The sequence below is a fragment of the Mobula hypostoma genome, chromosome 4 (genome assembly GCF_963921235.1).
Source record: "Mobula hypostoma chromosome 4, sMobHyp1.1, whole genome shotgun sequence".
In the NCBI taxonomy this organism is placed as follows: domain Eukaryota; kingdom Metazoa; phylum Chordata; class Chondrichthyes; order Myliobatiformes; family Myliobatidae; genus Mobula; species Mobula hypostoma.
The window spans coordinates 115138052-115155864 of record NC_086100.1 but is presented as its reverse complement, the minus strand read 5'-3'; the positions used below and the strand labels follow the sequence as shown (position 1 = coordinate 115155864).

Genomic DNA, 17813 nt, shown 5'->3' with positions numbered 1-17813 from the left:
CTCTTTGCTGGGCCTATACAGAATGTAGAGAAACAGGAACACTCGTTAAACAATTGCATAAAAAAAACCTTTTTCTTTTTTTAACACTTTTAGAAAAGTAACTCTTGCATTGGCCGGGAATCGAACCCGGGCCTCCCGCGTGGCAGGCGAGAATTCTACCACTGAACCACCAATGCAGATATTCACTCAGGATTCAAAACTGTGTGAACAGTGATTCACTAGTGGAATTAAAATACTACCTCCCACCACCCACCACTAATCAGTCTATTCAGAACAGTGTGAATAGTGGTTCACTGGTAGAATTAAAATACTACCTCTGGACCACCGATGGTACATCTATGGGTCAGACATGCGTGTGTTGCTTGGATTTCCAGAATTTGCAGATGTCCTCTTGTTTGTCACAGTTTAACATGCAAAGTTTGTTGCCTATTACGGACGAGCGAAGGTGATCGACCAAGCGGTCCCCCCACTCTAGGTCGGGTTACACCACACCAGAAGAGTGGATGTCTTTAAATCGTTTTTTTCCCTATTCCACTTGTAACCTCTTAATGTGATGGTTCGAAGAATCGAGTGTCTGTTTGAGATTTTGGCTTCCGACACGTGAATGGAGTTAAAAAGAATGGAATCTGAAATAAAAATGGTAAATACTCGGAATACTCATCTCTTTCCTCTCTTCCCCCTCCCCTCCCATCAGAAATTATCAATAAAATATACACCATCAATATAAACCAGTGAATCATACTTTTGTCGGCCTCGATGCTAGTGGATAATGTCCTTGGTTTACTAGGCGGTGACGGGATTCAGTTCCCGGCGGGTAATCGTGATTTTGTTCATAACTCCGCATTTAATAAATGTTATATTAATGTAGATGACAAAGTTAAATAGCTGTAGTAGATTCTTACTGATCCAGATGGAGCAATGAAAAAAACAACCAGACACTGGGCGCTATATTTGTGGGTGGCGGAGGTGTGGGGTTCCGCAGAAACGGTTTATTACGGAGCGGCAACGCAATATTTTTGGAGACTAAAGAATTTTCCCAAATATTTTCAATTACATTTGCATGTTGTATATGTAATACACTAGACTGTGCGTGAGGGGAAAAGTTATTTCTGCGAATTGTCTGTGAATAGTAATAAACTATTCAACATTCAAGATTGCTGATTGTCATTCATCCGTGCCCAAGTGTAAACAAGAAAGAAACGATTGTTACTGCAGATCCGATGCAGCGCACCTTGGCCTTTTCTCCTTGGAGCGACAGAGGATGAGAGGTGACCTGATAGAGGTGTACAAGATGAGAGGCATTGATCATGTGGATAGTCAGAGGCTTTTTCCCAGGGCTGAAATGGCTAACACGGGAGGCCACAGTTTTAAGGTGCTTGGAAGTAGGTACTGAGGAGATGTCAGGGGTAAGTTTTTTACACGGAGAGTGGTGATTGCGTGGAATAGGCTGCCGGCAATGGTGGTGGAGGCGGATACGATAGGGTCTTTTAAGAGACTCCTGGATGGATACATGGAGCTTAGAAAAATAGAGGGCTATGGGTAACCCTAGGTAATTTCTGAAGTACCTGTTACATACACCTGTTAGGGTGCATTCTCCAGTTACCTTATAAGGTAACCGTAGCCTTCAGCCAGGAGCAGATGTCATCAGGTGGTTCCCAACCTTCACCGAATGTTTCGACCCTTAACCACGACACTCTCCAGTTGGTGGGCTGGCAGTGGTGGCCAAATCACTGCCCATCTGCTCCTGGCTTCCAGCTCCCCTCCTCTCGCCTACTCCAAATCCAACAAGAGGCTCATTCTGCCTCTTCCCCCATCCTACGAGCTGCTTGTTTTTTGCTCCTTTCGTCCAGGCCCAGATCTAACAACAACAGCCGTGCCGATTTGTCTGGGAAACCTCTCCAGCCGATCTCCACAGGGAATAACCATGCCTGCCATCCCTTGTCTTTACACTCCTGCACTAAGAGCTGATACTTCAAGGCCTTTCTCTCGTGGGTCTCTTCCCATCCCTCCTCCCACAGCACAGTCAGCTCAAGCAGAATTATATCCTTGTCTTCCATTGACCACAGTACAATGTCCGGGCGTAGGGTTGTGTGCACCACATCCGGGAACTGCAACCTCCTTCCCACATCGACCTTCATCTCCCAGGACCTGGCTGTTAGCAGCAGATTGGGCTTTGGTTGTTTGGGTATGAAAGACCTGGCTCTCTCTTTGATGAAGGTGATAGCCTTCTTCAAATCTGTGTCAGCCATCCTCTTCTTGCATCTCTCCCACTCTAGTGTGTCAGCAAGAGCCAGAAGCACCTTATCATGGCACTACCTCTACCATCCTTGAGTTAGAGCTGTTTTACACCCGGACAGTATATGAGCCAGTGTTCCCTTTTGACAACAGAGCTTACAGTTCGGGTCCTGTCTCATCCCCCATGTGTACAGATGTAATGATGAAGGAAGGGTGTCATACACGGATCGCAAGAGGAAGGAAATACGGAAGGGCTCCAGTCTCCATAACTCTGCCCGTGAGATCTTGCACTTAGGCAGATCCCATTTTGTCCAGGCACCCTGGGAACCCTTGTTCCACTGCCTTTGACATCTGCTTCTCTTCCTCACGGATCCATACTTCTGCCGGTATCATGTCTCGCCCGTTCCTTATGCTTGCGTTTCCCCACTGCTGGAAGTGAACTGAGCCGAGGCCTTGCCGCCTGACACAGGGGTTGCCGATGATATCTCGCAGCTTCAGAGAACACACTGCCTCCTCCCCAGCTGCATTAGCTGCCCACCTGCGCCCAGATCTGGTTGTAATGCCTGCTTGCTTTACCAAGACATCATTGGAATTTCTCAAGCTTAATAAGGCTCTGCATTTTGCCACCTTGAATTCCTCCACAACAGATGACAGGGAAAGCTGCAGTTGTCCAGAACGAATGTAGAGGCCCACTGAAGAGAAGCTTGGGGGAACTCCCAACCATTTCCACAGGTTCTTGTTGGTTTTCCTCTCGATGCCCTCTACGGCAGTCGTGGGGAACTCATAAAGTGTGAAGAGCCAGAGAAGCCTGGGCAGAAGGCTGTATTGGTACAGCCAGGTCTTGAATTTACGCGGAAGTTCGGATTTGTTGAACTTCTTCAGCCATTCGTCTGTCTGCTTCACAGCATTGGTGACATTGGCCCCATCTGTCAGTGACACATTAAACCACTTCCCCAAGCATTTTATTGGGTTATCTTTGATGGAAGGGATGACCTCATCCTGAACTTGGAGGCTAAACTTGCTGGTAACTTTGCCCTTTCTGATCACCATGCACCTGGACTTCTTGGCCTTGAAGGACATCCTCGCCCAAGTGGCTACATTACCCAGGGTTTCCAATACCCATCTTGCTTGGACATGTGACACAGTTGTTACAGTGATATTGTCTTTGAACCCTCGTAGAGCCAGCTGAACAATGCCTGACTCCAGCATCGGGCCAGGGGTTACATCTTCTGCTGCTGATAATAGGAGGTTCATTCCCATAATAAATAGGATGGGGGAGATGGTGCACCCTGTTGGAATCCCCTTCTGGAGGTCCTGCCAACTAGTTGTGAAATGGGCTGATGTGAATCTGAGTTTGAGTCCTCCTAGGTAGCTGGTGATCATGTCTCGAATAGCCACTGGGTTGTAGTAGAGGTCGAGTCCTTCTAGGATGAGGTCATGTGGAATAGACCCGCAGGCGTTCACGAGGTCTAACCAGGCAACTGTTAGGTCACCTTTTTTCTGCTTGGCCTCATGGATCAAATGGCTAATCATTGAGGTGTGTTCCAGACACCCCGAGAAGTCTGGAATACTGCCTTTCTGGATGGATGTGTTGATATAGCGGTTCTGCGTCATGTAAGAAGTCAGCCTTCTTGAAAGCACAGAAAAGAGAATCTTACATTCCACATCCAGAAGAGAAATTGTCCTAAACTGGGCAATTGTAGAAGAAACCTCTTCCTTTGGAATAAAGCATGCATCTGCCAATTTCCAACTTGATGGAATAGTACCTTTGGCCCAGATATTTCTCATGACCTTCCACAGCCTCCGAAGAAGTTTTGGGCATTTCTTACACACCTTATAAGGTATGCCGCTTGGGCAGCTGATGTTCAGGTAAGTACATGTTCGGCACAGCTTTGTAGGCTGAAGGGCCTGTATTGTGCTGCAGGGTTTCTTTGTTTATATAACATAAGCTTAAAGAACACAATAAATATAACTATACTCTCCACTGTGCATCTATAGAGGTTTGGCAATGTTTCACATAACATGCCAATCTACACAAACTTCTAAGAAAGTGGAAGTGCCGTTATGCCTACTCTGTTATAGCATTTACAAGCTGGTCCAAGGACAGATCCTCTGGTATGGCAACGCCAAGGAATTTAAAGTTATCGACCCTGTGATGGCATTGGCTTTGCTGACTGTGAAGTTCTAAGCTCAAACAAAGATCTTAAGCTTTATTCAATATAAATAGCTCTGGGTACCCTCACTAAAAGAGGTTATACTGTAGCTTCTCAATCTTCAGAGACTAGTCCACTTCCCTGTTTATCCCTCATGGCGAGTTTAGCTGACAATACCCATTATCTGCGTGGTGGAACCTCTCTCCCCAACAAGGAGAAGGTACTTCCAGCTAACAAAATAGTTTAAACACAGTCATTTATTTTCACTGTTACACATCTAAATCCAGACAACATTCTTAAAACACATTTATAACTCAGAGGATTTCTATCTTATGAAAAAATTTCAAATTACAAACCATTTCTAAAACATAAAGAATTTCCAAAACGCTAAGCTAAAAAGACATACCCACGAGGAACAAGCACACCAGTCATCCATCGCAGGAATTGAAGGTTGAGGAATAGATTCACCCCATTTTCCTGTCATTCTTCTTGATGCTCCTGGACCATTCCCAATAAGATGGACTTATTGACATTTATACTGCTTCTTTGCCACTTGGGTGACTTCATACATATGATATTTTTTTCCATATACCTCTTAACCCAACTGGCCTAAAAACTTCTGGAGACAGATCCTAGGTGCTCACAATTAATGTTGTGAAGTGGACTCCTTAAGCACACAAATCCTCCATCTATTAATAGATCAACTATTGATATGTTAAGTGATAAAATCAATGTAGTCTGTAAGCTTTCTTAAACTAAACAACTTAGCCAGTGTCGTCTGCTTTGAAACAAGCCCAATTAACACAACCTCTTGCCATACGATATTTGATATTTAGAAGCTTCTAGCTGCAATGTTTAGAAGGTTGAGCTTAGTAAAAAAGAAAAGACCCTCAGGCCCAAAGACATCCCTCTCGTGCTAAGTGAAGATTTCTAATCCCGCTTCTCCTTTCAGATCATTTTCAAGATCAAACTCCTACCAAGACTCCTTTTGGGAGCACTCTACAACTCCACCAAATGCATCAGTAAGTCATCAGTGCTAGAGGAACTCTCCAGGAACTGATGCTCAAAGTACTTATTGAGTGCTTTCCAATGTGGGGTTTCTGTCTGATTTTCTCGTTAGAGTATTCACTTCCTTAATCTCAGACACATGCAATTGTGAAATCTGAAAGGATTGTTACCATTATAATTTTTCCATAAAGATACAACAATGATGCATCAATATCCATAGTAGTCCGTTTTTAAGATTTTCTTCCTCACAAACAGTTCTTGCCATTACCTTGATTAAAATTTGGGTCACTGTCTTTGTTCATTGGGTCAGCTAGTAATGTCTTATACTGACCTGAAGATAGTTCACTTCTATCACAGGGTGATCACATTGCTTTCAATGCGACGCACAATATTATTCCGGTTCTCTGAAAATGAGACTTATATACAAATTACTGACTGCGCCTTCTTTTACACAAGTATTAGTAATCTCACATTTTAGAGATAGAAAATTATATCAATCAGTTACATGATTTCACTATATAATAATATACATAGCAAGTGAAACATTTTTCAAAGCAACCTGCCTCTGTATGTGTAGTCAGGCAAGGAAGAGCACAGTTCTCCAGTTGAAGATTCTGCATGCCCCAAATAAGATGTCAGGACATAGGAATTGGTTATGTCCCTCCAATGGGCGTGAATACCCAGTGGTGTGCTACAGCTTGGCATTCTGATAACAACCACAACATCTGAATAAGTTTCTTCCCATTTTCATGACTCTTGACTCCAGGTCTTCCTCTTTAACTTTAAGGATTGAACCCAACTGAGAAGAATTGACACATCTTCCCAATGTTTGTGTTTTGTCAGAAAACTTTAACTGAGCAAAAGCTACCCAGTCTATTCTGTCAAGCCATGAGATTTTATCAACCAAATATACAAACAGTTCTTGTAATATTAAGTATCACACAAATAGTGGAATTGGTGGGTCTAGAGGTCCTCCATGTTGCATTGTAGGAGTACCACATACACAACATATCTGCCCAAATAATAAGCAAGGTCCAAAGGCCGCCTACGTGCGGGTTTGTGACTACAACTGCCAGTGGTCATCTCCACCTGTTGCCTCGCCACTCCCCCATCGCCGCAGGGCTTGATGAGTTGAGTTTGGACTGATGAATCGCACAACAGAAACCTGTGCGTTTTGAAGTTTAAGTGGAACAGCCATTGCACAGGGGCAATCTCACTCTCTTGTGCAGAAGAGACCTTGATCCAGTGGCACGGACAACCGTTACAACTGGAGACCTCCCCTGCTGCAGTGGATGACCAGGACGTCTAAGTGTCTTGTCGTGCTCTTAGCGCTCCACAATGCCTGCTGGGCCTGCCTTCTTGACCGTTGGACCATTAATCAGTCTCCACTGCTCCATCTGCCAGGGCCAGACTTCACACTGGGACAGGCAGATTCCCTACCTCACCGAGGGTTGAAGACCCATCGGCTACCCTCACCTGGTTTGGCCCGTCTGCTGAGATGGTTTACCGGGGTATGGCCACTGCGCATGTTACAGCTACTTGGAACCGCAGGTGAGAGCTGAGCACCAGGTGGGGACTAAAGGTGGACGAGCTGCCCTGAAAAGGGCACGGCAGGCCCCCAACCCCACCAGAGGTGCTACCCCTCCCTAGACACCCCGTACACCCCATGAAATGGTAATTAGCTGACATGTGCATATTCACGAGCGCAATTGCTGAATCTGCTGCGCAGCCCGCCAGCAGGGGCGCGTAGACATTGCAGCCAGATCGGTGGTTGTAACAAACGACCTGTGTTGTTCAACTGGCTGGAGTATTCACCAATATCTTTAAATTCTCAATTTGGTAGACTGCTGCTTCAAGCTGGCTTCATCTGTTTAAAAAGAACATGGTAACCTGCCTAAATGGCTATCATCCAGTAGAACTTACATCCACTGTGATGAGGTGCTTTGAGAAGCTGTTGATGAAGCAAACCAACTCCTTCTTGAGGAGTGACTTGGTTCCATTTCAATTTGCCTACCGGAACAACAGATGCCATCTCACTGGCTCTTCACTCAACCTTGGAACATATGGACAGTGAAGGTGGATACATCAGGATACTCTGTATCGATTACAATTCAGCAGTCAATACTATCACCCCCTCAAAACTAATCAGTAAACTTCAAGACCTAGACCTCAATATCTCCTTGTGCAACTGGATCCTCAATTTTCCTACTTGCAGACCCTATTCAACTCAGGTTGGTCACAACATCTCCTCCACAATCTCCATCAGCACACAAGCATCATATGGCTGTGTGTTTAGCCACCAGCTCTACTTGCTTTATACTTCTGACTGTGAGGCTAAGCACAACTCCAATGTTATAATTAAATTTGCTGACAACACCACTGTCATTGGCCATATCAAAGGTGGTGATGAATTAGCAAATAGGAGGGAGATTGAAAATCTGGCTGAGTGGAGCCACAACAACAACCTCTCACTCAATGTCAGCAAGACCAAGGGGCTGATTATTAACTTTAGGAGGAGGAATCTAGAAGTCTATGAGCTAGATTTTATCAGGGGATCAGAGGTAGAGAGCTTCAGCAACTTTAAATTCCTCGGTGTTATCATTTCAGAGGATCTGTCCTGGGTCCAGCGTGTAAATGCAATTACGAAGAAAGCACAGTAGTCTTTCTACTTTCTGGAGATTTCGCATGTCATCTAAACGTCAATAAACTTCCATTGATGTGTGCAGGAGCGTGTATTGACTGGTATGAACACACCAATAGCCTTGAATGGAAAAGCCTACAAAAATGAGTGCATACGGCCCAGTCCATCACAGGTAAAGCTCTTAATACCATTGAGCACATCTACACAGAGCGCTGTCACAGGAAAGCAGCAACCTTCATCAAAGACCCCCAGGCCAAGCTCTCTTCGCACTGCTGCTATCAGGAAGAAGGTACAGGAGCATCAAGACTCACACCACCAAGTTCAAGAACAGTTATTACACCTCAAACATCAGGCTCTTGAGCTAAAGGTGATAACTTCACTCAACCTCACTAGCCCTATCACTGGGATATTCCTACAGCCTATAGACTAACTTTCAAGGACTCTTCATCTCATGTTCTTGATATTTACTGCTTGCTTAATTATTTATTTACTATTTCTTTTTTTCCTTTTTGTATTTGCACAGCTTGCTGCCTTTTGCACATCAGTCATTTGTCTGCTGGGTGCAGTCTTTCATTGACTGTAATGTGTTTCTTGTATTGACTGTGAATGCCCACAAGAAAATGAATTTCAGGGTTGTATATGGTTACATATATGTTACTTGGAAATAAATTTTAATTGCAACTTTGAAATATTCTACAAATTGCCTCTCTTAGGATCTAGCACCAATGATGATTTTCCCAATCTACCTGCATATTGAAATCTCCCATGACTAATGTAATATTGTTCAAACTTCAGAAGTTCAAAGTACATATACTATATACAACCATGACATTCCTCTCCTTTCAGGCAGCCACAAAACAAAGAAACCTAATAGAAAGCATTAAAAAAAGACTGTCAAACAATCCACTGAGCAGGGAAAAAAAAAATCAAATCATACACACAATAAAAGTAAGCAGATAACATGCAGAACTGAAGTCCACCAAAGTGAGCCCACAGCCATGAAGCCAGTCACAGCCGATCCGGGAGCCTGTTAGTTGCAGGCCACAGTCTCAGCTCAGTGTAGAGATGAGTAATCCTCGCGAGCAGCGAGCTGAACATCAGCCCGTCATTCCTCTGGACCTGTCACCCTGACTGTTTCAATCTGGTCCGGTGCTTAAATTGGCTGAACAGAGGGCTGTTCCTCGCTCTCGGAGCTGGGCCCCGCCATTTCGATATGGTCTTGGACCTGGAACCTGGCTCATACTCAACCTTTCCAATCTGGCCTGATGCTTAAATCGGACGAACATCGGCTTGTTCCTTGCTCTCAAGCCCAGGACCTACTGCCTTGCCTTGGTTCCGCTGCATCGAATCGCTTCCAAGTCTGCTCTAGCAATGGCCACACACTGGCTCATCCCTCACTCTCAGGCCTGAGACCCACCACTTTGATTCGGCACGTCCACACCACGCCACAACCATCTGGCACCTTTGAGACTTCAGTTCACAACGCAAAAATGCCCGGTCAAACAGGTGTTTCAAAAGCTCGGCTCTGAAATGGAGGTTACAGGCTACTGATTGCAATGATAATTTTTGAGAAAGAAAGAGATTAGTAGTTTGTGCTTTCTGCTAGAAAGTCGTTGCTGGCTTCTCAAGTGCCATCTCAAACATCTGCTTTTTAACGTGCCTTTTCTACCTCCTGTTGTATCTGATATCCCACATCCTGGCTATGTTTGGAAGGCGGTACATAACTCTCACTTTTTACCCTTGCAGATTCTTAATTCTACCTACAAGGTAGAATTAAGAACCTGCAAGGGTAAATCTTTCTGAGGATTTGCCTTCATTTCTTTAACAAAAGAGCCACTCCAGCTCCTCTGCCTGCCTGCCTGTCCTCTCAATACAATGTGTATCCTTGGATGTTAAGCTCCCAACTATAATCTCCTTTCAGCAATGACACAATGATGCCAAAGGCGACATACCTGCCAATCTCTAACTACGCTATAAAATCATCTACCTTATTCTGCATACTGCATGCATTCAAGTATCACACCTTCAGCCCTGTATTCATCACCCTTTTTGATTTTGCCCCCATGTTACGCTACAACTCATCCCACTATCCACCCTATCATCTGCCTGTCCTTCCTCACTGTCTCACTACACACTGCATCTACTTGTATACAACTGCCTCATCCTCAGCTCGATCACTCTGGTTCCTTTCACCCTTTCCAAATAAGTTTAAACCCACCCTAACAGCTCTCACAAACCTGCCTCGGTTCAGATATAACCCATTCTTTTTGTACAGGTCATACCTTCCCCAGAAGAGATCCCATCGATTCAGAATTCTGAAACCCTGCCCCCTGCACCAGTTCCTCAGCCACTCATTCATCTGTTCTATCATCCCATTCCTGCCCTGACTAGCACATGGTACTAGGAGTTACTAGCTTGCATGTCCAGCCCATTTGTTCCTTGCTCACTATTTGTTCTAAGTTATGATGTAGATGCCGCCAGACACTCTGAGACACAATCATGCTGAAGGAGGGAGCAAAGAATAAATCAATCTGGGTGATTTTACGAAGAGAAAAGAGATAACCAATATAGGGCATTTAAAAAGTAGATGCCTACTATCTAAGGAAAGTGGAGTATTATGCAAAGATTAATAAACATTTTAAAGAATTGGGAAATAGGTTCAAGTTCAAGGCTGTGCCTTGGGCATATATACCCAATGTCCACACACCATGAAAATGATCTTTTTGCCACAGTACAGTACATTAAAAACATAAACTCCATAAACTTAAATGTAAATCTTTCAAAACTTGCATGACAAAATAAAAGAAAAATAAACATAATAATATTAGTGTAAGTTGAGGGGGAGAACTACAGTCCGAGTTAGAATTTGGGCTTCTCAGGTCAATTCAAGAACCTGGTGATCGAGAGGAGAAGCTGCTGCCTTGAGTCTTCCCTAGCTCTGCCTGTTGGCAGCAATCAGAAGAGGGCATGGCTCGGACTGTAGGGGTCCTTCGTGACGGAAGTCACCTTCACAAGAAATTGCTTATTGTAGATGTTCTTGATGGTGATGAAAGGTGTTACCATGATGGAACTGACTGAGTTCACCACTCTCCCTAGCTTCCTGCATTCTTGTACACTGCAATTTGCAAACCAGCCTTTGAAGCAACCAGTGAGAATGATTTCCCCTGTACACCTGTAAACATTTGTCAGACGTTTTGATGACATGCTAATTCTTCTTAAACTTCTAAGAAAGAAGAGATGACGGAGCATTTTCTTCATGGTTGCATTTATGTGCTTGGCCCAAGATAGGTCCCCTGAGATGTTGACAGCTGTCAATCAGCTGACCTATCTCACTCCAGTATGTAGATGGCCCTGCAGCTATGCCGAGCCACACAACCTTATGTATAGAATAGAGGAGGAGACTCATCATGTGCCTGGTTTGATTGTCAATGAGGAGCCAATGAGGTATCTGATCCACACTCAGTATGGTCTCCCAGTGGGCAAGCTGACGATCCAGTTGCAGAGGGAGGTTCTGAAGCCCAGGTCTTGCAAAATATACCCAAATCTGAAATGATAAAAGATCTGAACAGATGACGAACAATATCAGCTAAAAATGAAACTGGAAAGGAGCTTTGGGTTTAAAAATTCAGATTATTAGGGATAAAATATATTACAATTTACTCTACAAATATGCGTGATAGTTCTGATTGAGCTACTGAATACCTCGTTGACATCAGTAATGGGTTTAAAGTTATGTGGAATCAGCTAGTTTGACAGTCACTGTTGGCTTCATCATTTTCCTGGCTGCAGAGAAACTTCCACATGAATGGTTTTGGACATGAAACTCTACTTATCATCTCAATCTCACTAACAATTAAATCACTAACAATTTAAAACTTATCTCTTTATTAAAATTAAAAATATCATTTAATTAATTGTTTGGAAACCTTAATGGTCAATATTGTATTTGTTCCAATTTTACTTCTACTTATGCAACAGTCACTGTGATGTGAACTGCTTATCCAGCCCGTATTCATAAATTCAAATTGCATGCACCTGAAGCTGACAATCTCTATCTTACATATGGTTAAAGTGGAGGCAAACGTGACTTTTATGGAGCTAATTTTTAGACAAAAGTAGGACAGCATCAAAATAAGGATTCTGAACCGAGATTTCATTTTTAACATTTTCAGCAAAAATAGTTCCAGATATAAATAATACTGATTAAAAATATAGTCAAAATGTTCAATTATGCAAATATGAACAAATATATTGGACACAATCAGGATTACCTTGGTTAATATGATATTGGACTTTATAGAACCATGAACATGATTTAATAGATTGGGAAATGAAATGGATGAGTATCTTTTCAGCAGCAAAATGGGAAACTAAGGACCACATTTGGCAGGTAATATGTAAATCTAGTGTTGGCAGCTTTTTTCTGGCAAAAATATGATAGGGATGCTTCGTAGCTATAGAGAGACACACACACAATGCTGGAGGAACTCAAAAGGTCAGGCAGTATCTATGTAGAGGAATAAAGGATCGGATGTTTCATACCAAGACCCTTCAACAGGACTCACGAAGAGCTTTGGCCAGAAACATCAGCACTTTATTCCCCTCTATAGATACTTCTTGACCTGCTGAGTTCCTCCAGTGTTTGTGCTTGTTACTGTGGATTTCCAGCTTCTGCTGAATCTCTTGTGTTTATGATTAGCTATAGATAAAGCTCACTCTTCTATGAAAGCTGTGTTGCTAGTTTTTCCATGAAATAGAACTACCTGTGCAACTTATTCATTATATGATAAGCCCATGGAGTATATTAATGAAACTATGCTTAGCAGGGCCCTTTAGGAATGCCATTTGAAGGGCTCATCTCCAATGCATTTTAATTGGTGGGTTGTTTCACTTGGATGCCTGTCATTTCTGGGCCTTCTTTTGGCCATTCAAGTTCAAGTTTAATTGTCATTCAAACACACATGAATACAGACAAATGAAACAGCGTTACTCCGGGGCCAAGGTACAAAACACAGTACGATCAAGTCCGAGTCTAGGAACGTTGTAGCAATTTACATTTGAACACAATACTTCTGTCTTCTGCTGAATGAACACTGGAGGGCAGCACTGATTCCAGCCTGTACTCTATTGTCCACATTGCACAGCTGAGTGTGAGTGCACGAGGAATATCTCTCTGCTGACACACCGTGGAAATATTTACTTCACTGGTGGTTATTTTTCCCTGGGGGTTGGCAGGTGACCATGAGATGCATGGAGGCAGAACGGTGCAGGGAGACCAACCCAGTCGTTACGGTGGCTTTCTTTGAGATCAGGAGTGTGTTCCTATCATTATTGTCGATCGCAAAATCAGGGTCAATGGATTTCATTTAAATCTAAGATAAACTTTGAAGTGTTAGTGGTACAAAACATATTACAACCTGACAAAGTGGAAGTTGATTAATTTCCCACAATGTCTAATGTGAGAAGGCAATAAACCATAAATCATGTCGACACTGAACAGTGCCCTGACTGGGGATGGGGTACAGTTCAGGCTGCTGAAACACAAAGCAGAAATAAATGTCTTTAAGTTAACAGAAAGAAATAAAAGCAATTTGAATTTATACTGCATGTTTTTGGTGTACATTCCATCATAAAGCAGTAAGAATGTGAAAAGATGGAAATACTCAGCAGATCTGTGATTAGATAAGCGATCTTTTACTGGATCTATATAGAGTTAAATATATGTTGGTCATAAAATTTGGTTTTTACGATGATCACTGACGATCATGTGTATGTGATGCCCACATATTCCAGAGGAATGGGGAGTTGGTTGCTTGTACTACTAATTACATTGCCATACTGTTTTGAAGCAGGTGCTGCCAAATTCATTAATTCACCTAACCTTTAAATTTAACTGGACCAGAAACCTATTTGTAGAAACCTTCCGATTTCACTTATAGATAGTGTCAGCTTTTGCTTTTTTGTAGAGAAAAATATTTGATTTAATCATTTGTCATTTCTAGCCATGTTGCTGTTTTTGAAGTCACCTGATACGGCAGAAAGAAAGAATGTGAGTCTTCACTTCACGTCCACAGAAAAATCTTGCTGTTTTGGTCACCATTCTCTCTGGAGTCTCATATGATAAGGAGAGGGAATGGAGAGGAAGAAGAAGAGATGATGAACAAGGTCACTTGCTGGAAGATGGTGCAGAGGTAGGGAAAGAAGTGGCCTTAACTGGAGGCTCTATCTGGTAGTTCTCCTGGGTCATCTCAATGAAGAGCAATGCTTGGGACAAGTCTACTTCAGCTCAGAAGACCTAACAGCTCTATCTGTGACTGGATGCATGGAGAAGGGGCCAGACTTGTATTGCCAGCATAATTAAGCACAACAAGTGACAGGTCTTGCAAAAAAACAGGGCAGATCTGCAGTATTTCCCAGAGCACAGTACACTTCATTCCACTTTCGTTTGGGAGGTTGCATGTGTTACTTGCTGAATGTAAGTGCAACTCATTTCCTTTTTTTGGCAATAGGCAGCCAGGCGCAGATGGATTTCTGAGGAGGTCCTGATGATGGTAGGTGATATTAGTCACATTCATTTTACTGTAAAAGTCACCATTTGTGAATTTTGATTTGAGCTGCAGACACAACAGGTTTTATTCTCTGAACGTTGCTATGTTTAGGCATCTGTTGCACAATGGCTAGCCTCTAAAGTGCCCTTCTGATATTCCCATTTTGCATTTGTCTGCTGGGACTATACTTGAGTCCCCATAGCAAACCAAAAGTTGATAACTGTGAAACATGGGTCATTCCACTTATTATCTCCAGAGCACATGTACGCAACTAATTCAAAGAAAATGTGCGGACAATAGAAACAATGATGCCAATTGTGAGGCACTCATACACTCAGACAATGCTGCTGTTGATTGGACCATTCTGGAGAACTCCTGCAGTAAGCAATTCTAGATCTCAAGGTTCTTCATAGGCTCTTGTATGCTGGACAACATTTCCATCAACTCTGAAGCAGGAGGAGGAGCGAGAAGAGAAAGAGAAAGGATTGAGAAACATTGAAGTGACACAAAAGCAAAGCACACAGCTAAGTGAGCTCATGTGGTTATGTGCATTCACGGTCTACCCAAAGAGTTAATTTCCAACAGTGTGCCTCAGTTTTAACTATCCCTACAGACATACTGTATTAAATTAAAGAGTATTAAACCCACTCTCATTCCTTCAGAGTATCGAGTTTGAAATGGAGCACATGATTGGTGTGTCAGAATAACTCTCAAGCTGGAAGTGTTTCAGCACAGAACATCACAGCCTGTTTCAAAAGACTACACCTGCACACTACCATGAGGTACACAGTTACAGGACTCTTGAGGAAGAAAGGACTGAAAATATGCTTGAGCTGCTTTCAACCAAATTTATGGAAATTGGCATGAGAGAAAAATATTGTTTCAATTAAGAACCATGTTTGTGTTGTTTGCCCATCTAGCAAGTCAACCTTACACAAGTGGGTGATAGGATCTCAGCACAAGTTTGTGGAACCAAGAAATATTTGGTTGAAATTGGTGGCAGGATCTGAACTGTTCATACAGATCAAATGATGTATCCATTCAGGATGATAAACCCTATGATTGAAAAGTTCACTAGTACAATAAGACAGACTCTTCACCGCTCAATCTGTCTCACTGCTATCTTGCAGCTTATGGTTTGCCTGCACTGTATTTTTGCTGACGCTGTTATATTTCTTTCTGCGTCCTGTTACTGTTTTATCTTCTTTTGCATCAAAAAAACTGTCTGTGTCATGATTTGATCTGTATACAAGTCAAACTTTGGCCTGTGTCTCAGCATATGTACTAATAAACCTATTCCAATTACAATTCCAAGTTGATTCCAAATTGAATCTAGTCTAAATGATGTACCAAATCCAAACAGGTTTGTCAAAGAAACACCATTTTCCCTGAGTTCCAATCTAGAAAGAAACAGTCCAAAATTTGATTCTATGTCAAATTTTGTGAAACGAGTAGGAAGACTCCAAAAACTGTTCGCTAATTCTTGTTCATTAAATTTTTCAATTGGGGTGTTAGCTTTATTGTAGTGTTTCTTTAAGATAGAGGGATAGAATGTGTAATGTATCTTTAAGCATGGCACACGGTGGTTTAAAGCAGAAGATATTTAGCAGATCATAAACGCAAGAGATTCTGTAGATGCTGGAAATTCTGAGCAACAAACACAATATGTTGGAAAAACTCAGCAAGTCAGGCAGCATCTATGGAGGGGAATAAACGGTCAATGCTTTGGGCCAAGACCCTTCATCAGGGCGGGAAAGGAAGGGGGCAGATGCCAGAATAAGGAGGTGGGGAGGGGAAGGAGTAGAGCGGGCAGTTGATAGGTGAGACTAAGTGAGGGTGAATGGGGGTGGATTCTGCAGATTCCATATGTCCGTGTACTGTATATTGTGATGCTCTTGGACAGCAGAGTCTAATGATGTGCCTAATTCACAAATAACGTCATGATTTCTGTTATTCAGTTTGCAGCAAATACTTAAGTATGCAAGTAATTTGTGTGCTATTCCCAAATAAACCCCTACATCTTTGGACACAGATTTGCATGTTTCAATGCATTCTGAAATCAGTATACTGGTGAAAGATCCTGGCATTCAATATAAAAGATTGTAAGTGGAATTTCAAGCTGGCCATCAGCAGTCCTCAAGTGGGCCTCAATTGGCTTCCTCTTGTAATGTGTGACTGACTGTCTGACAGACTACAGCAATTACCCCGAATGGGAGATCATACATTGCTGGCAAACTGAGAGAGGTTCATGTGCATGAATCCACTATAATTCCCTGGAATGTTGCTTCAGCAGTCTGGCAGTTTGTTAGAGGAAAGACTGTAGTTCCTCTGAAAACTGGTACCCGGAACAATGACCGTAGACTAAGTTTCCATTGCAGCTTTCATTGAATGACTTCAGAGTTCCTGTTACAGTCATGTGTAGCTTAGTACATCACTTCAGTGCTCCTAAAGTATGTCGTCTCTATGTTACCTCTGCGTTTCCAGGGAAGCTTTTGCCTTCAAAACCAGATGACTAAAATATGTACAAAGTTGACAAGAGGACTGCTTTACCAGTAGGTGGTCTAGTCTACAAAACGTAATGGATACAGCCCTGTCCATCACAGGTAAAGTCCTCCCCACCACTATGCACATCTACAAGGAGTGCTGTCACAGGAAAGCAGCATCCATCATCAATGACCCCCACCACCCAGGCCATGCTCTTTTCTCACTGTTGTCATCAAGAAGGAGGTACACCAGCCTTAGGTCCCACAAAACCAGGTTCAGGAACAGTTTTATATATATATGTATGTATGTATGTGTATGTGTGTGTGTGTGTGTGTGTATATATATATATATATATTTACTTATTTGTATTAGCTCAATTTGTTGTCTTTCACACATTGGTTGTTTGTCCATATCCATTGATTTTATTTTCATTGTTTCTTTGTATTTAGTGTGAATGCCTGCAAGAAAATGTATCTCAGGTTTGTATATGGTGACATACATGTACTATGGTAGCAAATTTACTTTGAACTTTGATGATAAGTGCCTGTAGTCCTTGAATATGTGAATAGAATTATGGACATTTTCTAGAAAAAAATTCAGAGTGAATGGATTTGTGAATGTACCATTTCCCGTTGGCTATTTCATGTTTATCATGGAGATCTTACTAATTGTTTAACAGCCATAAAGCAAGCCTCTCGGTAACAGAGCAGATGGTGTTTAATGTAGATCAAGGGTAAAGATCAT

At 42.5% G+C, this 17813-nt stretch overlaps 1 protein-coding gene and 1 non-coding gene across 2 annotated transcripts in view; both read right to left on the bottom strand.

The window, feature by feature from the left end:
* tmem144b (transmembrane protein 144b) overlaps positions 1-17813 on the bottom strand; it is a 109704-nt gene that overhangs the window by 63626 nt on the left and 28265 nt on the right. The gene's annotated exons all lie outside the window — the stretch shown is intronic.
* trnag-gcc (transfer RNA glycine (anticodon GCC)) lies at positions 106-176 on the bottom strand. The gene has a single exon. It is a non-coding gene; the product is annotated as a tRNA-Gly (tRNA).